The sequence below is a fragment of the Pelophylax lessonae genome, assembly GCF_965119305.1.
Source record: "Pelophylax lessonae genome assembly, chromosome: 7".
NCBI lineage: Eukaryota > Metazoa > Chordata > Amphibia > Anura > Ranidae > Pelophylax > Pelophylax lessonae.
The window spans coordinates 125,317,403-125,344,996 of record NC_138774.1 but is presented as its reverse complement, the minus strand read 5'-3'; positions in this window follow the sequence as shown (position 1 = coordinate 125,344,996).

Below are 27,594 nucleotides of genomic sequence, written 5' to 3'. Positions count from 1 at the left end.
TGCGATTTTTACTTTTTGCGCTATAAACAAAAAAATAGCTTTTATTTTGAAAAAATAACAATATTTTTAACATTTTTTTTATATGAAATTCCCCCCCAAAAAAATGTAAAAATCAAAATTTTTTTTAATTTTTGGCCAATTTGTTTTCTGCTACCTATGTTTGGTAAAAAAAATCACAATAAGCGTATTTTGATTGGTTTGCGCAAAAGTTATTGCGTTTACTAACAAAGGGAAAGATTTCTGTAATTTTTGGTGTTTTTTTTTAACGCGTAATGGCGCCGATCTGCGATTTTTTTTGCGGGACTGTGACATTGCGGCGGACGGATCGGACCCTTGACTGACATTTTTTACACTTATGGGGGTACCAGTGACATTACTGCAGTAATCAGTGCTATATATATGCACTGTTACTGTAAAAATGACACTGGCAGGGAAGGGGTTAATTTTATTGGAGAGGGAGGGGTTAATGTATGCCTGGTGCTTACTAACGTGTGGGGGGGAGGTGACTGAGTGAGTCAGGGACAGATCGCATGTTCAACTATGCTGAACCATGCTATCTGTCCCTGCCTGTCACTTAGGAGATCCGCCCGCTCTGTTTACACAAGCGGGCGGATCTCCAAACTAGATTCCCCGACGATCGGGGAAGAGCGGCGGCGATCGCCGCCGCTCCTCCCCTGGCCCGACTCCCGCTGTGACTGAACACAGCGGGAGCGAGCCTCCGGCGGCGCGCGCTCGCCGCCCACAAGGGGCGGAGTCCAGCGACGTAGGTCTACGTCGCTGGACGATAACGAGCCATATTGCTGCAGTAGCGACTTTGGCCACACATTGGCATTTATTGACGAACGAATACACATTTTCAGAATACATCAGGCCCATGCCGGAGATAGTGTTTTGACAAGCAACCTCACTACAGGATTTATGTTTTAATAAATAGAGTTGCACTATTACTCTATTCTTTGCCTTTGTGTACATGTTATTGGCCATTGTAGAGGAGATTGGGCAATGGAGTGGATGGTGCTATTTTAAGAAAGATCTTTGGGCGACTTGGGGTATCCCGTCCCGGTTAAGGCTTTGTGGTCCTTTGGACCTGGGGAGTTTGGTGAGTGCATTTATTTGTCATTTCACGTAGAGGAGCACAACATGGATATGAAAAATTTTATGATATTGGTTTGCGGTCACTGAGTGAAGAGCACTTTTTATTGTTATCGTTATATGAACTGTTATTACATTTAATATCACAGTTTTATTTGCATATTTGTAATAGCTGTGTCCATTACATCTGGATTTGACTATTTAGAATCTATTTTTGTCACACGGTTTTATAATCACTGTTGAGTTGGATTATATTATATTCTACACATATATATTTCCATCATAATTATTATTAACCTTACAGTACCTTACTTTACTAATTTTTGCATTAAGTTTAATGTGATTCACATTTAAAGGGGCAACAGTTGGTGGTTACTTTTGTTGGATTGGCGACTTCAATAGGTTATATTATATATTTCCAACGTGGAACCAGTGTAATTCTGAACAATCAATTTCCAAACTACATTCAGATTGTTCTTGTTTAATTGAAATGCATGTCTATTCACTAAAGCCCTGTTTTCATGCTGGGATAACCCGAAGTTCTATTTCTAATGTATGTTTTACTATCTTTATCACTTATTCAAAAATGTAGATAAAAATAAATATTGAGATTCCCAGAGAAGCATACTGTGAACAGTCATTAAATTTTCATGTTTTACTACCTACATGCAGTGTAAAATGTCCAAAGTGATAAAAATGAAAATAATTTATGTGAGACAAAAAAAAAACACACAGTGTAGAGTGTTTAATAAAATTATATCTGTGCATTTATGTCACATAAGGAAAATTACAAATTTACTTTGAAGAGAACCTGTCACAACCCTTATGTAACAGCTGTTACCTTGAAGTTTATAGCACTTAGTATGCTGAATACGCTATCAAAATGTCACTGCTCTTGGTGGTTTTCTCTGTATGACTATAACCAATTCTAAGACTCCACATTACTTACATCAGTTAAATATGTGCATGGATGGGTCTATCTGTACTGCCCCCCCCCCCCCCCCCAGCTTAAATGTTCATAGTGAGTCCAAACTAGGATCTTTCTGTGCCAGTGCAAAGGAAAACAGCAAGCTGGGTGATCTGCATTCAGCCCATACAAAATAACACTAAGGGGTCCATTTATAAAGCAGAGTGTGGGCCTACATACTACAAATTTATATAGCACAGCTTTGTGTTTTTAAAATGTGCATTGCACTCCACTAGCTTTGGGTTTGTAAACACAAAAAAAAAATTGAAAAACCAAACAGGTGTGAGAATACTATGCTCACATGACCTGTCAAATTCACATGACCGCTCTGCTCCAATCAAGAAGTCTCTGTGTCACATACCTAATTAGAGGCTAAAGTGACAAGGGGGGCTTTCTTTTGGCTCTGGTCCAAACACTCCTGAATATGGTGACAGGGTGTGCAAGGCACAAAGTGGCACAGGTGCCAAAGGTCCAGATTACTGATGGCTGCTCCTGGAGGTAGTCGACAGAAGTGATATCTAGCCAGCAGATTCAAAGTGTTGAAAGAGTCATGGAGAAGCACAACAGCTGACACACTGTTATAGTGTAAATAAAAGCAAAACATTTTCTTTTTTTAGTTTTGAATTGCTGTTATTGCCGCCATTAGGGAGATTCACTCTCTCTATTTGACCTGTTTGCTGTGAAAGTAAAAGAAACTCACTACATTTGAGTTGACATTAGAACACCAATAGAGGGAAAGTAAAGGGAAATCTCCCTAGTGGATTAAAGATGGCAAAAAAATCTAATGGGGGGTTATAACCCTCCCTTACTAAGGCCACAATGAAAAAAAAGTTTTGCCTTTTGTTACACTTTAACACCTACGATAGTATGATTCTTGACAGGACCAGTAGGGAAGGTCTGGAAGGTAGTGTAGTTCAAGAGCCAAACTAAGGTCATATATGGGTGAGCAATAGGATGTGGATGAGAGGGACGTAACAGCCAAGCTAAGGTCATACACAGGTGAGTAGTATAGTCCGAGATGAGGAGATGTTAGGAGACAGTTTAGGGTAATACACGGTTGAACGGTGGAAACAAGGCTCACATCCAGGAGCAACGGGATGTTCAGGGGCAAGCTGAGTCAGTAACAGGTAGTCAGCGTAAACATAGGGCCTTTCCATCGGGTGAAATTTGCGCCCTTCCATGAATTTGCATAATGTGCTGTACAACAATGGCATGTTCCCAGTCCCTATTTCTTTTCATGTAAGGCCATTCCAGCTCTGTACCATCATGTGGAAGGCAATGTTGTGGCATCGTTGGGCAAGGCAGTCAGCCGCAAGGTCCACGTTACTGCTGACACGTGGTCAAGCAAGCATGCTCAGGGACAATATATTTCATTCACAGCACACTGGGTAACTCTGCTTGCAACTCAGAAGGAAGCAGGACAGGGCTCAGTGCTGCAACTTGTTGTGCCACCACGCCTACATACAGCTAGTGGTGATATTGCAAGATTTGCCAGCTCCATCCCCTCCTCCTCCTCGTCCTCTATGCCCTCCTCTGCTGAATTGTCCTATGAACCACAAATAGCCCCTAAGTGTTCAAGGGCCTATTGAATGAGTTAGGCTAAAAGGTGCCATACAGTGCAGCAGCTGGTGTGTATAGGGGACAGAAACAACACCAGAGCAGAGATTCTTGCAGCTTTGTAGGGGCAGGCCCAGAGGTGGTTCAGGCCATGCCAGCTGGAGCCAGGAATGGTGATGTGCGATAATGGCACAAACCTCTTGTCTGCCCTTAGACAGGGAAAGTTGACACAAGTGCCATGCCTGGTATATGTCCTCAATTTGGTGGTGCAGCATTTCTTAAATAGGTACCCAGGGTTGGAAGACCTGCTAAAGCACGCCAGAAGAGTCAGTAGCCATTTCAGGCAGTCATACACAGCCAGTGCTTGGTTGGCTGAAATTCAGTCGGAAATCCACCTGCCCATAAACTGCATAATTTGTGACATGCCCACCAGGTGAAACTCAAGTTTGGCAATGTTGCAGTGGCTGCACATGCAGCAGAGGGCAAACAATGAGTACCTGTGTGAGTATGGCACAACGACATGCTCAGGCCAGCTTGGCTTTTTTCCTCACACCAATGGCTGATGATAAAGTATGCATGCACTGTACTGTCACCATTTAAGGAGGTGACAGGGATGGTGAGCCATGACAATGCATGCATCAGTGACACCACACCTGTTGTGTTTCTGCTGGAGCAGACTCTGCATGGCATTATGGACAAAGCACTCAAAGGCAGAGCAGTGGGAGGAAGAGGAGGACTTCCTTTCCTCTCATGGCCAGCTTTATGCAGACACCATTCTTGCCACGCTGCAGAACACACAAGAGGAGGGGGAGGAGGAGGATTCTGGCAGTTTTGGAGGCATTGAAGCAGAGCAAGACATACATCAACCTTGAACAGATTACTTTCCATCCCCAGGACCCTTGGGAGTAGCACGTGACTGGGAGGAGGCAGTTTTAGATACTGTAATCCGTACTGATCCTGAGGAGTCTGCTTCCCATACCTCCGCAAGCTTGCAGTGCATGGGCTCTCTCATGCTTCAATGCCTGAGAAAGGACCCAATAATATGTGGCATCAAGGAGAAGGATCACTATTGGATGGCAACCCTCCTTGACCACTGTTACAAGGGGAAAGTCTCAGAACTCATTCCATCCCCACAGAGGGAGTAGAAGATGAAAACTCTTAAAGACACCTAGAAGAGGAGTTTTGCTAATGCCTTTCCTAACAGTTTCATGGAAATTTTAGTTTTGAGCCTTTTGTTGGTCAAGAGATAAAAGGTGGAGAAGGGGGCCGCCTAAGTGCTGCATTTCACATTTTTTTTGCCCAGGGCTATCAGCCTCAACATCCCATTGGCAGCGTCTGCAGCATATGGTGGACGATTATCTAGGGGTGAAAACAGAGATGGAGAGTTTTCCAGTTGATTATCCACTGGGTTACTGGGTCATGAGAATAGACCACTGGCCAGAACTTGCCCAGTATGCAACTGAGATGCTGGGCTGCCCTGCATCCAGTGTGCTTTCCGAATTAACATTCAGTGCTGCCGGAGGTTTTGATACTGATAATAGAGCGCGTTTGTCACCAGGCCCTGTGGACCGGCTGACGTTTAAAAAAATGAATCAGTCCTGGATTAGCAGCAACTATCAAGTCCCTGATGCCAATGTCGCCTATTAAGTGCTTTCTGGATCTGGAATCTCTAAAAAAAAGACTGTCTAGGCTGCCTAGTTGTGTGGGTGTTGATTTCATCTGGAAGAAATTTTTTGGTGTAGGTTTAATGGGCACAAATAACACCCAAAGACCAATTTATCCACACCTGTTTGACATGTGCAAATCATTTCAATTTTTGACAGCAAGGCCAACTCTTGTTTTCATCAAGAGTACCTCTATAGCAGTGATGGTGAACCTTTTTGAGCCAGAGTGCCCAAACTGCAACACAAAACTAACCTATTTATTTCAAAGTGCCATGGGATCTGGGGGCTTCCAGATTCCGATAAGCCCTCCACCTGCAGACCCCCACAACCACAGCCCAGGGTTGTTGGGATAAGGCCCTTATCCCCATCAACATGGGGACAAGGTGCTTTGGGGGGCAAGCGGCCAGGCTGCATGCTCAGATAGGTGTCTGGTATGGATTTTGGGAGGGACCCCACGCCGTTTTTTTATTTTTATTTTGGGGTGGAGTTCCCCTTAAAATCTGTACCAGACCCAAAGTGCCTGGTATAGATTTTTGGGGGGACCCCATGCCGTTTTTTTTTTTCTTTTTTGGAGTAGAGTTCCCCTAAAATCTTTAGCAGACCCAAAGGGCCTGGTATAGATTGGGAGGGGCATGCCATTTTTCTTTTAAATTCTGTAATAGGGTTCCCTTTAACCCCTTAAATACAGGGCACTTTCACCCCCTTCCTCCCTAAATCAATTTTCAGCTTTTAGCACTCATTGGCATCTATGGGAAATCTTGGTCAGCTTGGCATAGCACTGCTCCCCATCTTAATCATTGGCATCCATGGGAAATCTTGGTCAGCTTGGCATGTCACTGCTTCCTGTCTTTAACTTTGGCATCTATGGGAAATCTTGGTCAGCTTGGCATGGCACTGCTCACGAACTTTAAGTGACAGGGACATAAAACTTGGGGAGCACTTAGAGGGGACACAGGACTACAACATATCCATACATTTTAAAAGTGGGGTATAACCTGAAGAATACACTGACTGCACTAAACTAACTCAACACACTATCCACTAACTATCTGCCTAACCTCTATTATCACACACTATACACGGCTGCCATGTAAGCAGCAGCCTTAAAAAGTGTGGGGTGTGGACTTGAACCTGAACCATGATTGGCTAAAGGCACCCTGCCTTTGGCCAATCATGGCTCTGACAGGACATTGTGCTGTGATTGTCCAAAGCATACAGGTCAGGTGCATGCTTTGGCCAATCACAAGCACTTAATGCACTGCAATCATGCAGTGCATTACACGGCGCTCATCGGCTGGCGAACTTGCCGCTGAGCACCCTGGGTGTTTGTGTGTTCGGCGAACACACGAACACCCAATGTTCGAGTTGAACTTGCGTTCAACTTGAACATCCAGCCCATCCCTACATTAGACCATGAAACCTAAAAGATATAATGCACTAGACTAAAACATCACTGAAATGCTCAGTCATTCCTGACACTTCTGAGCTACTCTAAATTCAACTGGCAGTTTTCAGTCAGAATGAGCTCCATAGCCTCTTGGCCCTGCCATATTCCTACTAAGCGACACAAGCATACTTATATCCATGTGCAGGGAAGAAGGTAGATGAACATTGGATGCAGTTCTTACTATGCCATCACTATGTTTGCGAAACTGGTCACTGAATTTATGTTTTTGCTAATAAACTTGGATCCAAGGTCCAAGTTTTACCTTAACCAAATCTTGAGGGACCTTCATTTCTAAACAGAGTCATGTTGGGGTAGTTTATGGGGTCCTGCTATTGTTGAGCCACTATAAATGCAGTACAGTGCCAAAAAAGAAGGCATGTTCATTTTCAACCTTTGACAGTCAGAATATACTACCTTGTGTGTGGGTTCTGCCATGTTCCCACTGATTATGTCACATCATGGAGCGCATGCCGGTTCTGAACATTGGAGAAGTGATGTCCAGGGCTAAAATAATTCTTGAGGCTGGATATACCATGTGCCTGGAAGGCCCAATTTATGTGAGTGCATTCAGTTTTATTACATATATATTTTAATAAATTATACGTGTTGCGCAATCATTTTTGTGTATGGTTTTACATTCCTTCTAGAGTCACCAAGAGTTAACCATTACCATTCTGCATCCTTGGAGGAAATATTGGAGGATATAGTAAAACAGGATTAAAGCGTTACTTGACCCCTTTAGATATAAATGGGTCAATAGGCTCTGGTGAGTAGCTATTCAATGTGGGGCACTGATTGTCACTTTGGTGTCCTTATGTGAGCACTGGAGCACAGATTGTTTATTTGGATAAATAAATCCGCGCTAAGGATATCAAGGGATTGTTACAGTATATGCACAAATAAGCTGCAGCCTCCCTTAAACTATAGCCAAAGGCTATAAAGAGATAAATAAAATGGAAGGTGATGGCGCTGCTTATTTAATAAAGTGCAAATAAATATAAGATGCTTATGTATAAATATGATTGAGGAGTAAGTTAATAGATAAAAGATGCGGAGGTGAAAAAACCAATAACCAAGTAAAAAGATCAAACGTATAGTGTTATAAGGGATATAAAATAATCTAAAAATATATTAAAGGTATATAAGAGAAACAACCACCAGAGGGCGTAATAAATGGCAAGATGTGACAATAAATATGCTTGTGTATATGCCAAAATAAAATAGACAATGTGAATATATGACAATACTAAATAAATTGATAAAATTTATACAAGGTGTTGGTTCCGCAAGTGATAATATAAATAATAGTGAATGAATTAATATATAAATAGGTGATAAATGTGCGGGAAACTTTTATGCACGGGATGGGTGTGCAAAAAAAACGGTTGATATACAGTGCAACAAAAGGTGATAACAATAAATATATCAAGGTGAATCAAAAATAAATGTGCCAAAAAAAATTTTTTATAAATATGCAGGTGAATATAAAAGTGCGGGAAGTCTATTTGTGCAACGTGCAAAAAAATTGTGATATTAAATCAATCCATATAATAAAAATGAGTCCATAAAATAATGGTGATAGCAAAAATATAGGTGTACAGGATGTCTTACGGTGACCCCCAAGGTGGGTGACTGGTGAGTGGTAAAGTGGCCCCTGGTAGAAAGACCTACTCACCAGATGTACCCACCCCACACAGGGGTATAGAGCGGGTACTGAAGAGGTATCTTTTAATCCTGGATCTGTGTAGTAGTTCCCTTCCCAGGGGAGATGTGATATGGAGTCCGGAGTGTCCTAAGTGGGGTCCGGTAGTGAAATATTGTGGTATCCAAAGCCTCGTGGGTAGATCAAGTGTGGCCACTCAAGGGTATATGGATGGAAGGAAAAAAAGGAGCTCGATAGTGTATTATCGTTTTGCTAAAAAGTTTAATGTAAATTCCAGCAGCAAAATGGGTACTCACATATACAATGTGGGAAAACAGCGAGGTATCGGCGTCCCGGAACGCAATGCGTTCCAACCAGGGACCGGAACCGGAAGTGACGTGACGGCGCTGTACGCGTTTCGTCATGTGACGTCTTCTGCTGCAGAAGACGTCACATGACGAAACGCGTACAGCGCCGTCACGTCACTTCCGGTTCCGGTCCCTGGTTGGAACGCATTGCGTTCCGGGACGCCGATACCTCGCTGTTTTCCCACATTGTATATGTGAGTACCCATTTTGCTGCTGGAATTTACATTAAACTTTTTAGCAAAACGATAATACACTATCGAGCTCCTTTTTTTCCTTCCATCCATATACCCTTGAGTGGCCACACTTGATCTACCCACGAGGCTTTGGATACCACAATATTTCACTACCGGACCCCACTTAGGACACTCCGGACTCCATATCACATCTCCCCTGGGAAGGGAACTACTACACAGATCCAGGATTAAAAGATACCTCTTCAGTACCCGCTCTATACCCCTGTGTGGGGTGGGTACATCTGGTGAGTAGGTCTTTCTACCAGGGGCCACTTTACCACTCACCAGTCACCCACCTTGGGGGTCACCGTAAGACATCCTGTACACCTATATTTTTGCTATCACCATTATTTTATGGACTCATTTTTATTATATGGATTGATTTAATATCACAATTTTTTTGCACGTTGCACAAATAGACTTCCCGCACTTTTATATTCACCTGCATATTTATAAAAAAATTTTTTTGGCACATTTATTTTTGATTCACCTTGATATATTTATTGTTATCACCTTTTGTTGCACTGTATATCAACCGTTTTTTTTGCACACCCATCCCGTGCATAAAAGTTTCCCGCACATTTATCACCTATTTATATATTAATTCATTCACTATTATTTATATTATCACTTGCGGAACCAACACCTTGTATAAATTTTATCAATTTATTTAGTATTGTCATATATTCACATTGTCTATTTTATTTTGGCATATACACAAGCATATTTATTGTCACATCTTGCCATTTATTACGCCCTCTGGTGGTTGTTTCTCTTATATACCTTTAATATATTTTTAGATTATTTTATATCCCTTATAACACTATACGTTTGATCTTTTTACTTGGTTATTGGTTTTTTCACCTCCGCATCTTTTATCTATTAACTTACTCCTCAATCATATTTATACATAAGCATCTTATATTTATTTGCACTTTATTAAATAAGCAGCGCCATCACCTTCCATTTTATTTACAGATTGTTTATTTGTCTACAGCACAGCTTTCACATTGTAGCACAGACTGGTTTACACACTTTTTTGAAGCACCATTCACATATGTCTTTTTGAGGACAGTTTCTTGTTCATGTGTATCTGTTTATTTATAAGACTTTCATGTATTTAAGATATCATATTATAAATTCAACTATTGTGAAATAAATGGGTGCGCTAAAACAAATATTCAGATCCAAAACAAATTGCAATCAAACAAAATATTGGATAACAAGTGGATGGTGTGTTTCAAAAGTCCATGATAAATCAATCATAAGTGTCCATATGTGATAATATCAAACTGGTGCTCCACAACACGAAAGATATCTTCAACTTCTATGTGAAAACCCACCACCAGGTGAAATTCCTCCTTACCAGACGGAAATAAGGTGTGCACAGAATGCAAATCTGCTGATCACCACAAATTAAAAGTGCTTCCAAACTCCAAGTGAACCACCAAAAATAGTCCCTTACCGAACAGCAGGTATTAAGCGCATATGGGTCAACTGATATCCACTTTCACCTCCACCGTATCCAGCCTACAGTCAGGTGAATTTCAAACAGCAGATAATAGGCGCTTGTAGTTCCACTGATATCCACTACCACCTCCTTCACCTTCGACCTACAGCAAGGTAAATCTCCGACCAATGGGCCGGTGACTTGTTTGTTTTTGTGACGGCACAAAGATGCTCCAGTCTTCACCGGTCACTTATCCAGTCTTCTGTCCGATGGTCAATACCGAACCAATGAGGTAGATGAAGAACAGTCTGTGCCAAAGAGGCTGCTTTATCCGTTGTCTGTGCAGCCCCGTGTGTGCGCAGGTGACAGTGACACAAACACACACTGTGCTGTCATCTGAGGATGCAGCTGTCCGCTTTCGCCTCACACAGGAAGCACATTGGTCGCCTTTCTTGTCAGTCTAGGCTGAGGTGGCCTCCTTGTTGGAGGGTTTGAATAGAAAGGGTGGGGGCAGAAAGGCTTTTCCTGCAGAGAGACAGTGTAAAGTCTGCCCCCACCCTTTCTATTCAAACCCTCCAACAAGGAGGCCGCCTCAGCCTAGACTGACAAGAAAGGCGACCAATGTGCTTCCTGTGTGAGGTGAAAGCGGACAGCTGCTGTAGGTCGAAGGTGAAGGAGGGGGTAGTGGATATCAGTTGAACTACAAGCGCCTATTATCTGCTGTTTGAAATTCACCTGACTGTAGGCTGGATACGGAGGAGGTGAAAGTGGATATCAGTTGACCCATATGCGCTTAATACCTGCTGTTCGGTAAGGGACTATTTTTGGTGGTTCACTTGGAGTTTGGAAGCACTTTTAATTTGTGGTGATCAGCAGATTTGCTGTCTGTGCACACCTTATTTCCGTCTGGTAAGGAGGAATTTCACCTGGTGGTGGGTTTTCACATAGAAGTTGAAGATATCTTTCGTGTTGTGGAGCACCAGTTTGATATTATCACATATGGACACTTATGATTGATTTATCATGGACTTTTGAAACACACCATCCACTTGTTATCCAATATTTTGTTTGATTGCAATTTGTTTTGGATCTGAATATTTGTTTTAGCGCACCCATTTATTTCACATTATTATTCATATTCATTTGGCACTGAATACCGGTAGCAGCTTTAACCCATTACTATCAGAGCACCCTCCTACATACATACTATAAATTCAACTATTGGCACATATTCACATTTTGAGTAAGCACAGTTCATTGTTTGATACTGGTTCAATTTCAAGTAGTCATAGTATAAAACCATGACTTACAAATGTTTAAAACATTCACACGCTAACACTTTAGACAGAAAATTGTTTTTTTTTTTCCATAATTTTCACTTTTTTTTTCTCTCATTTCTAAAAAATAAAGTAATTTATTTAAATTATGTTAAAGAAAGTACTATCTGTCACCAAAAAAATAATATCAAGATTGGCTGGGCTGACTGCAAAACAAAGCAGCAATTGTAAGGGCCCTTTCACACCTATGTGCTTTTGCCATGCTAGAAGGAACATTTCCAGCATGACAAAACCGCATCAAAGACATTACCCTTTAAATTCTATGTGATTTTTCACATTGCTGAACTGTGTTTGCGCTGTGGTTTTATAAGCCCTCCATGCAGCAATTTTGGTCTACTTTTTAAAAGCACACCAAAAATGCACTTTACATTTACGTCAATGGGAAAAACACCAAAAACACACCCAGGATGTGTTTTAGGTGCATTTTTGCGGTCACGTGACACAAACATGCTGGTTGTTAAGAAGCAGGCGTCTGCCGGCATCCTTAACAACCAGCCAATAGCTGATTGTTAAGGAGTCGGCATATGCCGGATTTCCTTACAATCAACGGATATACTGAAAAAACGACTGCCCCCTCCATCACATGGTGGTCACCATTATCCAGATGCTGTGGAGGAGTCAGTCCGGCCACCCCCTCCTTCCCCCCCAATGTCTTCTGGAAGACACACAGGTCCCAGAAGACAGCAGGACTATTCAAAAAGAGCAGTGTTACTTGTACATGTGCAGTAGGAAACAGGCTGTGAAGCTGCAAGGCCTCACTTCCTGTTTCCCTTAGTGAAGATGCCGGCGACTGCACCCGGAGCCGATGGATAAATCAGCTTGGGGTGCTGACATTGCGGGCTCCCTGGACAAGTAAGTGTCCTTATATTAAAAGTCAGCAGCTACAGTTTTTGTAGCTACTGACTTTTCATTTTGTTTTTCCCCAGGCTGGAAGTCCTCTTTTATAACCAGTGAAGAGCCGAGCTGGCACCCGCTGGCATCTTTAACAACCAGTAAATAGCTTGTTGTTAAGGAGCCAGAACCTGATGGCATCCTTAACAACCAGCTATTCACCTCAGATGTGTTGCACTAAATATTAATGCAATGCCTGCATTTAAAATGTGCTATGCGTTTTTTAAACCTCATAGCACATTTTGCTAGGGGGCAACATAAGTCAAAGACTTAGTCATGAGATTGAGTCCCTATCACTTTGTAAAAACAACCACAAAGTCCATACAACACTTTGTGTACCCACCTTGTGGGTGACATTACCTCCATGAAGAGTGATAAACTTAGGAGGCTCTCTGATTTGCTGACAGAACAATGCTGAGAAGAAATGGCTGTCAGCAATATATAAAATCATTGAAGTTTGTAAATTTTCCCCCAAATTTAAAAGATTCAACAACAGCTTAGTCAAGTTGAGCTTTTTTCTCAACAAAAGCTTTGCCCAAAAACCACAATCTCACCTGTAACTGGAAAAAAGAGAGAGCAGCCACAGCAATAACACTGCAAGATCATTAAAATTACCCTTACTAAATTATTTATGATTAAACATAAGGGCAGTAGAAGGGTCCAGCAGTCCCACTAGACCACAGCATTAAACAATGCATCCCCTCTAGGAGCACAATTGGGAAATAGTTTTACCATCATGGTTGGATCACCAGAAATTATTATAAAAGCTGCAACTTTGACATCTGCTTGCGACACCTCCGCTTATTCGTTTTTTTTCATCATATTATGAGTTTGGTTGTCCAGGGTTGTAATAGATTTACTTTTATTTATCATCTTAATGGCATGCAAGGCACTTTGTTATTTTAATAAAGTTAAAAAAATAATAATTAGTGTATTTCCATGCTGTTTCTCTTCACAACATGTATTTATTTATTTTTATATTTTCTGCACTAAAATGCAATTAGTGATGAAAAAAAGGAAAAAAGTTTAAAAAAAAAAAAACAAAAAAAAAAACACAAGGCTACAAAGCAAAACACTTTCAAATATATAGAAAATATTGAAAACGTCATTTTAAAATTTTAAAAGACAGGACTGTGGAGAAAGGAAGTGAAGGAACACACACCATACATGTATATACATATATACATATATAAATAAATATATAAAATTATTATTATATATGTATATAAATATATATAAATACAATTATTTATTTATTTATTTTTTTATTGGAATAACTCCAGCCCCAGCGTTTCTATGTAATTGTATCATGTTTGTCTCTGTACTTGACTAATAAAAAGGAAATAATTTCACACATTATAGGTCAATTGATTTCCAAGTGAAAAAAACAAGATGTTTATATATCACTTATCTTGCTAAGTTGTCATTTTGATAGAACAGTTGCTTTTTTCGATGGCTTTTGTGTTTCTTAGAGAGAGTTATGCCTTCGAATAGAGACCTGAGAAGTTTTGAACAAGCACTGCAGAAGAAAAGGTTTCCTCTAATGAAGTGGCGCATTCTTCCTCCAAGATCAGTGTAGTCTTGTGTAGTTTGTTTTCACTCTGCTTAATCACTGACCAAAGCTTCAGTGCGGACCGCTAGTTCCCAATAAACCATAAAAGGCAGATCAGAAGCCATTGTTCTTTTTTTGTAGGGCTTAGCAAACAACAGCTGAATAAACCTGTTCAGTCTAGGGAGAAAGGAGTTCCCTACACTCAGACTGATGTACACGGGGTAAAAAGTGTGCATGACAAAATTGTGTCAATACCAGACATGCACAAACTTTTTACAATTTTCTCCACCGTGGAAATGTCTAGTCTGCTCAAATGATCAGTACTAAAATTAAAATGTTCCCTATTTTAGGATTTTATAGAAACAATTCCTTTTTTGGAAAGACAGAGGAAGAAAAAATTATCCCTGTTGAGTTCCCACACATGACTTTTTGATCAATACACCTAAAGTGAAACTGTAATGTTCAATGATTTCATAATTTGAAGTCAGGTGCATAGGTGAGTGTGTCTCCATCCCTTTTATTACTAAAAAAAAAAAAAAAACAAAACGAATGCCCATGGGACTTTAAAGAGGCACAACTGCACAATAAAAATATGTTAAAGCTTTGTTTTACTAAATATCCACTTAGGTAAAAATATAATCTTATACATAAAATAGAACATCCAGATTAAAATAAAACCAAAAAAGCTAGTTTACTGCTCTCAGTCTATTCCAGTATAGGTAGTAACTATACAACACATCAAAAATAAATAGATGGATGCACTGCATCAAAAATCTCAACACATTTTTTTGAACATTAATTCACTTCCTCAGGAGTGGATACTGCTGACAGGGTGTGTCTATATGAAAAAAAGTTTGAGAAATTTGGAAAAATCATCATATATACGTCCACATGGAGTGAACCATAGTAGCCTCATATTTTTTATAAACAATATGCACTTACAAATTAGATTGAAAATAAAAATAAAAACCAGAAGGCACTAAGTATGCCATCTGACATCCAACAGTTATCTGTCCTGGGAGCTGTAGGAAGGTGAGGGCCCACTCGGTCCAGCCAAACAAAGAGAAACAAAGACAAGAATGGTCCACAAAGGTGACATTAAGGCCTAAAAAGAATAAATATTTTAAAAAAATGCTCCAATACGCATGACCATAAAGACTAAAAGTGGTTGTAAACCTCAAACATAAAATATGAACAAAGCATATTCTTCAGCAGTGTGTACTTGTGTTGATATGGGGCACCAAGTATTACAAGCCTGATTCCAAAAAAGTTGGGACACTGTACAAATTGTGAATAAAAACCGAATGCAATGATGTGGAAGTTTCAAATTTCAATATTTTATTCAGAATACAACATAGATGACATATCAAATGTTTAAACTGAGAAAATGTAACATTTTAAGAGAAAAATAAGTAGATTTTAAATTTCATGGCATCAACACTTCTCAAAAAAGTTTGGACAAGGCCATGTTTACCACTGTGCGGCACCCCTCTTCTTTTTATAACAGTCTGAAAACGTCTGGGGACTGAGGAGACAAGTTGCTCAAGTTTAGGAATAGGAATGTTGTCCCATTCTTGTCTAATACATTCTTCTAGTTGCTCAACTGTCTTAGATCTTCTTTGTAGCATCTTCCTCTTTATCATGTGCCAAATGTTTTCTATGGGTGAAAGATCTGGACTGCAGACTGGCCATTTCAGTACCCGAATCCTTCTTCTACACAGCCATGATGTTGTAATTGATGCAATATGTGGTCTGGCATTGTCATGTTGGAAAATGCAAGGTCTTCCCTGAAAGAGATGACTTCTGGATGGGAGCATGCGTTGTTCTAGAACTTGGATATACCTTTCAGCATTGATGGTGCCTTTCAAGATGTGTAAGCTGCCCATGCCACACACACTCATGCAACCCCATACCATCAGAGATGCAGGCTTCTGAACTGAGCCCTATTTAAAACTTGGGTTGTCCTTGTCCTTTTTAGTCTGGATGACATGGCGTTCCAGTTTTCCAAAAAGAACTTCAAATTTTGATTTGTCTAACCACAGAACAGTTTTCCACTTTGCCACAGTCCATTTTAAATGAGCCTTGACCCAGAGAAAATGCCTGTGCTTCTGGATCATGTTTAGATATGGCTTCTTTTTTGGCCTATAGAGTTTTAACCGGCAACAGGGAATGGCACGGTGGATTGTGTTCACCGACAATGTTTTCTGGAAGTATTCCTGAGCCCATGTTGTGATTTCCCTTACAGTAGCATTCCTGTATGTGATTGTCATGGTCTTACCTTCTTGCTGTTCTCCTTCGTTTGACATGTGCTGGCGGCCATCTTGGTTTCTGGGTTTCTTGTAGCCTCCCACCCTGCGGCTCCTCCTTCCCACTGGGAGGAGCTGGATACCTAGCTCATATATATAGGAGGTCTGTGGCTTCAGTTCCCTGCTTGGTCCTCCTGTGTTCACATGCTACTAAGACTGCTGCTACTTCTGGTTCCTGTTCCTGGCTTCGTCTGACTAACCTGCTGGTTCCTGATCCTGGCTTCGTCTGACTACCCTGCTGGTTCCTGATCCTGGCTTCGTCTGACTACCCTGCTGGCTCCTGACCCCTGGCTTCGCAAAGACTCTGCATCGGTTTCGCCATCCGTTTGGACTTTTGCTTTATAGCTTGTTTTTCAATAAAGCTTTCTTATTTTCACTTATCTGTTGTTGTACGTCTGGTTCATGGTTCCGTGACATTAGGACCAAGCCATGAATTCTGACGGTACAGGGCCATCCTCGCTACCCACGCTGGTTGCCAGACTTGATCAGCAGGATCACCTGTTGGGTCGGTTCGCCGTGGTGTTGCAAACTCTGCTTGAACGCACGGTACCACAGGCCACGAATTCTGACGGTGCAGGGCCATCCTCACTACCCACGTTGGTTGCCAGACTTGATCAGCAGGATCACCTGTTGGGTCAGTTCGCCGTGGCGTTGCAAACCCTGCTTGAACGCACGGTTCATTTCGCTCCCGTTGCCGATGGGTCGGTTGTCGCTCCTGGGTCCGCTCCTACTGCCGCTCCGGTTGTTGCGCCAGAGTCTACCCCGACACCTGTTGTTGCGCCTGCGGTGTTTCGGGGTATGTCCGGTTCTGCCCCCCTTCCACAGCGCTTTGGGGGAGAGCCAACTCAGTGCCGAGGTTTCCTTAACCAGGTGGGCATTTATTTCGAGTTGCTGCCACATGCCTTTCCTACTGAGAGATCAAAGGTGGGCTTCTTAATCTCGCTGCTCTCGGACAAGGCCTTGGCCTGGGCCAGCCCTTTATGGGAGAACAACAATCCGGTGGTTGCCGAGTTTTCCGGTTTTGTTGCTTCTCTTCGGAAGGTATTCGATGTGCCGGCTCGTGCTGCCTCTGCTGCGAAGCTCCTTATGTCCATCAGACAGGGTTCACGATCCGTAGCTGAATACGCCATTGAGTTTCGTACCCTGGCAGCAGAGGTGGGCTGGAATAATGAGGCTCTGGTCGCTGCTTTCTCTCATGGTCTCTCGGATGCCTTGAAGGATGAGGTTGCAGCTAAGGACCTACCAGTGGAGCTTGAGTCTTTTATTTCTTTCCTGATTTTGATTGACACCAGACTCAGGGAGAGACCTTCCTTTAAGGAGAGTCTGCGGAGGCCTCCTAACAGATTGGCGCCTACCTTTGTTGTCCCACCCGTGCCTCCCTCTCCTCCCACGCCTCCTGGGGATGACTTGTCTGGGGGTGAACCCATGCAGCTGGGGTTTGCTCGCCTGTCCGAGGGGGAGAGGGTACTCCGGAGACGCGAGGGCCGATGCATGTACTGTGGTCTCGGTGGGCATTTTCGGTTGGCATGTCCGAACCGTCCAGGGAGACGCTCGCACCTGAGATCCTGTCGGGGGCAGATCTTGGGTGGAGTCTCCTCGTCCCCGGTTTCCCGTGTTGACAAACCACTGATCACTGTTGTCCTTTCCTGGGTCGGGGGCTCGGTGACGACCCAGGCGTTGGTGGACTCTGGTGCTGGTGGTTTGTTCATTGATAGTGTGTTCGCTGCCGCCAATTCCATTCCTCTGCAGGCTCGAGGTTCTCCTCTGGCTCTTGAGGCGATAGACGGCAGACCCCTTCTGCCGCCACACGTGACTCATGAGACCCTTCCAGTGGGGTTAGCCATTGGTGCCGTCCACAGAGAGTCGGTCTGCTTCCAGGTTACTTCGTCTCCACACTACTCGTGGTCTTGGGGTACCCCTGGCTCCAGGAGCATAATCCGATTTTCGATTGGAGATCGGCCGAGATCCTCTCGTGGTCACCGCAGTGTGGGGCTAGTTGCATCCATGGGCCTGTCAAGTTGCTGTGTACTTCCTCGGACTCTCTGTTGCCCCCTGAATACGAGGAGTACCGGGATGTATTCGATAAGGTGCGCGCGGTTGCCCTACCTCCGCACCGCCCATACGATTGTGCCATCGAGTTACAATCTGGTGCCGTTCCTCCTCGTGGCAAAGTCTATCCACTGTCGGTAGCGGAGAATGAGGCCATGGAGGAGTAGGTGAGGGAGGCGCTTTCTCGTGGACACATTCGCAAATCCTCGTCCCCGGCAGGGGCTGGATTTTTCTTTGTGAAAAAGAAGGGCGGTGAGTTGAGGCCTTGCATCGATTACAGGGGTCTCAATCGCATCACGATCAAGAACGCTTACCCGATACCCTTGATTTCCGAGCTGTTCGATCGCCTTAAAGGGGCCACGGTCTTTACCAAACTCGACCTGAGGGCGGCATATAACCTCGTAAGGATCAAGGCGGGCGATGAGTGGAAGACCGCGTTTAACACCAGGACCGGTCATTATGAATCCTTGGTTATGCCCTTTGGGCTGTGCAATGCGCCCGCAGTCTTTCAGGAATTCATCAACGATGTTTTCCGTGACCTGTTGCAGCAGTGTGTGGTGGTCTACCTGGATGACATCTTGGTATATTCTGAGTCCATGGAGACCCACATTCTGGATGTCAAACGAGTGTTGCAACGGTTACGAGAGAACAAGCTGTTCGGTAAGCTTGAGAAATGCGAATTTCACCGATCCCAGGTAACCTTCTTAGGTTACATCATTTCCGCTGAGGGGTTCTCCATGGATCCTGAGAAGGTTTCGGCTGTCTTACAGTGGCCCCAGCCCAGTGGTCTTCGCTCCCTGCAGCGCTTTTTGGGCTTCGCCAATTATTATCGGAAGTTCATCAGGGACTTTTCCATGCTAGCCAAGCCTCTCACGGATCTGACCAGGAAGGGCAGTAATTCCCAGGTCTGGCCGCCCGAGGCCATCCGAGCTTTTGAGGCTCTAAAGTCCGCCTTTGTGTCGGCTCCGATTCTGTCGCATCCCAACCCTGGGTTGCCCTTTGTCCTCGAGGTGGACGCGTCTGAGACGGGAGTAGGCGCCCTTCTGTCTCAGCGTAGAACACCAGAGGGTCCTCTGCTTCCTTGTGGGTTTTACTCCCGGAAACTGTCTTCCGCGGAGTGCAACTACCAGATTGGTGACAGGGAGTTATTGGCCATCGTGCAGGCTCTTAAAGAATGGAGGCACTTGCTCGAGGGTTCGGTGGTTCCGGTCCTCATCCTGACGGACCACAAGAATCTGACCTACCTCTCTGAGGCCAAGAGATTGACACCACGTCAGGCCAGATGGGCTCTGTTCTTGTCACGTTTTAATTACGTGGTCTCCTACCTACCCGGTTCCAAGAACATCAGGGCTGATGCCTTATCACGGCAGTACTCCGACCTGTCCAGGGAGGAGTCGATTCCGACTTCGGTCATACCTCCGAATCAGATCCTGGCTGCCATTCGCACCAGCCTGACCTCTCCCCTGGGTGAGCAGATTTTGGCGGCTCAATCTGGTGCTCCCTCTGGGAGACCCAACGGCAGATGTTTTGTGCCTGAGGAGTTGCGCACTCGGTTGTTGCGAACCTACCATAACTCCAAGACCGCGGGGCATCCTGGAAAGAATCAGCTGTCCTGGGCTGTTTCACGTCTGTTCTGGTGGCCTTCCCTACGTTCCGACATCGCCGCATATGTAGCGGCATGCTCCGTTTGTGCCCAGAGTAAGTCCCCTCGGCACCTTCCGTTGGGCCTTCTGCAACCCTTAGCCACTGGGGAGCGCCCATGGTCACACCTGGGGATGGATTTCATTGTGGACCTCCCTGCATCCCGAGGCCATACGGTCATTCTCATGATTGTGGATCGGTTTTCCAAAATGTGTCACTGTGTTCCTCTCAAGAAGTTACCCTCTGCACAGGAGTTGGCCACGATTTTTGCCAGGGAGGTCTTCCGGTTGCACGGTTTGCCCAAGGAGATTGTGTCGGATCGGGGGAGTCAGTTTGTGTCCAGGTTCTGGCGCGCCTTTTGCTCCCAGTTGGGGATTCATCTCTCCTTCTCCTCGGCCTACCACCCTCAGTCCAATGGGGCCGCAGAACGTTCCAATCAGGCCTTGGAGCAATTCCTTCGTTGCTATGTCTCCGATCACCAAGACAATTGGGTTGACCTCCTGCCTTGGGCTGAGTTTGCCAGGAACACGGCGGTGAATTCTTCCTCTGGGACGTCTCCCTTCATGGCCAACTATGGGTTCCAACCTGCTGTGTTACCGGAGGTATTCTCTCCCCAGGATATTCCGGCTGTGGAGGATCACCTTTCCGTCCTACGTGCTCTTGGGTACAGATCCAGAAGTCCCTTGAGGTCTCTGCGCGGCGCCAGAGACTCCAGGCTGATCGCAGACGAGCGCCTGCTCCTTCCTACCAGGCCGGAGACCGTGTATGGTTGTCCACCCGCAACCTCAACCTTTGAGTGCCCACTCCCAAGCTGGCGCCTCGCTTTGTTGGTCCCTTCCAAGTGCTTCGCAGGGTAAACCCGGTAGCCTATGCCCTTGCGCTTCCTCCTGGCATGCGGATCTCCAACGTGTTTCATGTCTCCCTGTTGAAGCCTCTGGTGTGTAATCGTTTCACTTCCTCGGTTCCTCGGCCTCGTCCGGTCCGAGTGGGCAATCGTGAGGAGTATGAGGTGAGCAATATCCTGGACTCACGCCTGGTCCGCGGTCGGGTGCAGTTTTTGGTTCATTGGCGTGGTTATGGTCCAGAGGAGCGTTCCTGGGTTCCCTCCGCAGATGTCCATGCTCCTGCCTTGCTCCGAGCCTTCCACGCACGCTTCCCTCAGAAACCGTTCTTTACTCCGCGGAGGAGGGGCCCTTGAGGGGGAGGTACTGTCATGGTCTTACCTTCTTGCTGTTCTCCTTCGTTTGACATGTGCTGGCGGCCATCTTGGTTTCTGGGTTTCTTGTAGCCTCCCACCCTGCGGCTCCTCCTTCCCACTGGGAGGAGCTGGATACCTAGCTCATATATATAGGAGGTCTGTGGCTTCAGTTCCCTGCTTGGTCCTCCTGTGTTCACATGCTACTAAGACTGCTGCTACTTCTGGTTCCTGTTCCTGGCTTCGTCTGACTACCCTGCTGGTTCCTGATCCTGGCTTCGTCTGACTACCCTGCTGGTTCCTGATCCTGGCTTCGTCTGACTACCCTGCTGGCTCCTGACCCCTGGCTTCGCAAAGACTCTGCATCGGTTTCGCCATCCGTTTGGACTTTTGCTTTATAGCTTGTTTTTCAATAAAGCTTTCTTATTTTCACTTATCTGTTGTTGTACGTCTGGTTCATGGTTCCGTGACAGTGATGCAGTGCCATCTAAGGGCCCGAAGATCACGGGCAGTGTGGTTTTCCGGCCTTGACCCTTACGCACAGATATTGTTCCAGATTCTCTGAATCTTTGGATGATATTATGCACTGTAGATGATAACTTTAAACTCTTTGCAATTTTTCTCTGAGAAACTCCTTTCTGATATTGTTCCACTATTTTTCGCCACAGCATTGGGGAATTGATGCTCCTCTGCCCATCTTGACTTCTGAGAGACACTGCCACTCTGAGAGGCTCTTTTTATACCCAATCATGTTGCCAATTGACCTAATAAGTTGCAAATTGGTCCTCCAGCTTTTCCTTATATGTACATTTAACTTTTCCGGGCCTCTTATTGCTACCTGTGCCAACGTATTTTGAATGTGTAGCTCTCATGAAATCCTAAATGAGCCAATATTTGGCATGACATTTCAAAATGTCTCACTTTCAATATTTGATATGTTATCTATATTATATTATTAATAAAATATAAGTTTATGAGATTTGTAAATTAGTCCATTCCTTGTTTTCTCACAATTTGTACAGTGCCCCAACTTTTTTGGAATTGGGTTGTATTTCTAAAGTAAAGCATCCCCAGTAGAAGTCTTTTCAGACGAGCGCGTAGGGAACGGCGTGCTGACGTCGCTGCGCTGCCCACTAGGACGGGCTATACGAGAGGCGGCTGGCTTCCTTTTAACTGTTTTTATCTGTTTCCATTCATCTACATGTGAGTGTAAGCTTTTAATTGTCCATTAAATTGTTTTTGTGGTATAACGCTATGGAGCCTATTGTTTTCTTATATGGCGTCACCGGAGATTTCCTTTGAGACTAGTGTCTGGATCAGTTTAGTCTCCCCCTTCCTGGTTATGCACGTTTGGGCTCACTGAAGCAAATGTCTCCTTAGGAGAAGTGGTGCTGTGAGGAGACTGTCTTTACAAGCTGTTTTTACACTTGATTCTGGTAAGCTCATATGCATGTTATACTGGTCTTTCATTCATCCCACCTACTCCTATCATCTTTGGACTGATATCATTGGGACTTTATTATTTGTTCACATCACTGTATGGACACATTTTGTAATTTATATATTTTTTATGGTATTTTTTGATTCCCCATATTTCACTTGATATTAGTTTATCATTTTTCTTTGATTTATTAACACTTTAGGTGTTTTTTCACACCAGTGCAGCTTTCTTCCTATTATACTTTAGTTTGGGTTGTATTTCTGTCTGCTACTTCATTTCTCTGCTATCATCATGAATCACTTCTGGCACGTTTTCCTGACACCAAGAGGAAAAAAAGGTGACAGGGAAGGGAGCTCCAGCTGATTGACAGCCTCAGCTGTATTTCTGTGTGCTGTGTGCTGGGGAGGGGGTGTCCCTTCTCTCCAATCAGCTGTCAGAGCTTTCCTCTCCAGAGCAATTCCTGCTCTCCAACTCCTGTTTTCTGAAAGCTCAGTCAAGTTTTATAAATTGTGGACTTTGAACTGATGTAGACAAGAGAAGATTGCAAACAGGTATATCTTATGCATGATTTTTGGAATGTCACTTCACTAGGTATATGTGAGGGTTTACAACCACTATAAGTATAAACCTACTGTGAGAAGTTGGGGTTTTCTAGCTCATTAGTAGTGCCAAACGGTGAGTTTACTCGATAGAAGTGTCTTTTTAGGGCTTTTTCTGCCCACTTTTATTTAAACAAAAGAAAATTTAACAAATTAATATCTTCCCATGCAGGGAATTCTCATATCAATGCAACAAAACATAGAATTCAGCCTCCTAGCTCTTTATCAGCCCTGCAGCTCAGGCCTCGTGACTCAATCCTCATGACCATCAAACACAGTGCTCGTAAACACACCCATTGTACCTCTAACAGCATGACTTTCCTGCATCTTCCCAGCTACTCCATCTCTCATAGACTGTCTCTTTCTTAGGTTCGGGCCTTTGTCTGTACTGACCTGGACAGCACGATGCAGACATGCACCTTTCTCTGCTCCCTTCATACACTGACCCCCTCGGGACGGTGAGCCCTGACCTCTAGCTCTGTCTCCAACTTGAAGCCAGCACACACCTGTGCCATTAGCGTGCTTGTTTCCTGGAAAACCTGACCCAGACCACTATATTAAACAGTGGCACCGGCTTGCCCTGCCACATTATATACTAAGAATAATGGTCAAAATCAAGTAAGAAATGTATAAATATGTCCGTAAAGTGATCAGGGAAATTATTATGGTATGAAATGATCTAAATTGTTAGGCCAATACATAAAAGTGTGCATACCCAACACATACATACAGTACAATGTATCAATGTCAATGCTTTGATGTAGGAGTGATACTGAATGAAAAGGGAGATACATGACTAAAGAAGCTGAAATAAGACAACTAGCTAAGTGCTGGGTCAATAATATCAACATAGATAAAATGAATTAAACAACAATTACATAAAGTGAAGATGGTGACTAAAAATGGTATTGAGTTATTAAAAATAGCCTTGAGATTCTGATATAGACAAAGATGTCCTACATAAAGTAGATATACAGTCAGGTCCATAAATATTGGGACATCGACACAATTCTAATCTTTTTGGCACTATACACCACCACAATGGATTTGAAATGAAACAAACAAGATGTGTTTTAACTGCAGACTTTTAGCTTTAATTTGAGGGTATTTACATCCAAATCAGGTGAACGGTGTGAGAATTAAAACAGTTTGTATATGTGCCTCCCACTTTTTAAGGGACCAAAAGTAATGGGACAGATTAACAATCATAAATCAAACTTTCACTTTTTAATACTTGGTTGCAAATCCTTTGCAGTTAATTACAACCTGAAGTCTGGAACACATAAACATTACCAGACACTGGGTTTCATCCCTGGTAATGCTCTGCCAGGCTTCTAATGCAACTGTCTTCAGTTCCTGCTTGTTCTTGGGGCATTTTCCCTTTAGTTTTGTCTTCAGCAAGTGAAATGCATGCTCAATCGGATTCAGGTCAGGTGTTGGACTTGGCCATTGTATAACATTCCACTTCTTTCCCATAAAAAGCTCTTTGGTTGCTTTCGCAGTATGCTTCGGGTCATTGTCTATCTGCATGCTGTCCAATGAGTTCTGAAGCATTTGGCTGAAAATGAGCAGATAATATTACCTGAAACACTTCAGAATTCATCCTGCTGCTTTTGTCAGCAGTCACATCATCAATAAATACAAGAGAACCAGTTCCATTGGCAGCCATACATGCCCACGCCATGACACTACCACCACCATGCTTCACTGATGAGGCGGTATGCTTTGGATCATGAGCAATTCCTTTCCTTCTCCATACTCTTCTCTTCCCATCACTCTGGCACAAGTTGATCTTGGTCTCATCTGTCCATAGGGTGTTGTTCCAGAACTGTGAAGGCATTTTTAGATGTTGTTTGGAAAACTCTAATCTGGCCTTCCTGATTTTGAGACTCACCAATTGTTTACATCTTGTGGTGAACCCCCTGTATTCACTCTGGTAAAGTCTTCTCTTAATTGTTGACTTTGACACACATACACCTACCTCTTGGAGAGTGTTCTTGATCTGGCCAACTGTTGTGAAGGGTGTTTTCTTCACCAGGGAAAGAATTCTTTGGTCATCCACCACAGTTGTTTTCCATGGTCTACCAGGTCTTTTGGTGTTGCTGAGCTCACCGATGCGTTCTTTCTTTTTAAGGATGTTCCAAACAGTTTATTTGGCCACACCTAATGTTTTTGCTATCTCTCTGATGGGGTTGTTTTGTTTTTTCCGCCTAATGATGACTTGCTTCACTGATAGTGACAGCTCTTTGGATCTCATATTGAGAGTTAACAGCAACAGAGTCCAAATGCAAATAGCACACTTGAAATGAACTCTGGACCTTTTATCTGCTCCTTGTAAATGGGATAATGAGGGAATAACACACACCTGGCCATGGAACAGCTGAGCAGCCAATTGCCCCATTACTTTTGGTCCCTTAAAAAGTGGGATGCACATATACAAACTGTTGTAATTCCTACACGGTTCACCTGATTTGGATGTAAATACCCTCAAATTAAAGCTGAAATCTGCAGTTAAAGCACATCTTGTTTGTTTCATTTCAAATCCATTGTGAGAGTGTATAGAGCCAAAAAGATTAGAATTGTGTCGATGTCCCAATATTTATGGACCTGACTGTATATGCAAGTGCTAGGTGTTATCATGGCAGCTTCTCAAAAGCACACAGAGGACCATGTCATGTCTGTAGCCCCATAAAAAGCAGATGGTTCCCAATCTCCCAGCACCATGTAAACAGGTGCCAAATCAAAGCAACAAACAAAAAGCCTCCCTATAGACAATGGCAGCAAGACATGCCCAGTATGGCAGGCGAGACGGTAAACAGGGCATGCACGTGATGTCACAATGAAATGACATTACATGCCCTAGCGCAGACATACTGCGTAAGGGTGTGATGTCCTCATGGTGCTGATGCAGCCTACCCAATGGTCCAATGACATACACAAAGCATGGGAAGGACAAAGGATTCTTCCTTTCCCCCAGCGGTCAGACTACAATAAAAACAAACAAGGACAACAAAAACTGCCAAAAAGAAAAACTAAAAACAGAGACAAAAAACAAAACTAAAAAGCAAGAAGCAAAAGTAAAAAAAAAATAAAAATAAAAAAAAAACAAAACCAAAATCTAAACCAAACCTAAAAAGGGACAAAAAAAGCAAACAAAAATATAAGAAACGCAGTCAAAATGCAGAGCAGGCATTCGGCGGGAGGCCTCCCAGTAGGCGAGAGCGTTTTTGATTTTTTAATTAAGGATTTGTCAAAAACTGTCTCTTGTGTCTTTTACTTTTGCACACTTTTGGTGAATGGGTAGGTGTGTGATGTACCCGATATCCATTTACATAAGGGGGAGCGGGATCTGGGGGCTCCCATGTTAAAGGGGGCTTCCAGATTCTGACAAACCCTCCACCAACAGACCCCGACAACTACAGTCCAGGGTTGTTAGGAAGAGGCCCTTGTCCCCATCAGGTATGAATTTTGGAGGCCTAGTATGGACCCCATGCCATTTATTTTTTTATTTTTTATACGGCACCTTTTTCATTTTTATTCAGCTGTCTGCTAGATCTGATAGAACTTAAGAAATAGCCCATCTTTGTTTATCATGACTCTCCTGAGCAGAAACCATCTATTACTTCCTGTCCCAACAAGAATTGATGGGAAACCTAACAAAGGTTCTATCCTTTCTCCACCTTGTCCAACATTAAATTAAAGGTTAGGCTAGTGTTGGGCTATAAAACAGTGCAATGCTTTTTTGGGTGTCATATTATGTGCATGCAGCACATTCCATTTCTGGCAAATGGACACTTTCTCAAAGCATGCCACTTTTTTCTCTGCTTACCATGCCATGTTGTAGATGTCAAGGTTGGGTGGGTTTTCAAGGCAGCAGGGGAAGTTTCTTAGTTACTTTCAGCTACCAGAGCTATTGCTGTATGAAAGCAGCAACTCCTAATCACAGCTAGGCAGCAGGAGCAAAAAGGAGAGGAGGATTGGGAGAAAGACAGGTAGAATCCTTTTGTTCAGAGCACTGCAGGAGTACAAAGAACAAAAAAAGTCCACTAGGGCTCTAAAGAAATCTGCCACTAGAACTGAATGAAACTGCTTAGGTTTGATTTATAGAGGGTTTGTCGTATCCAAAAGATCCAAACTTAAAAACCCTATTGAAGTGTACAGGA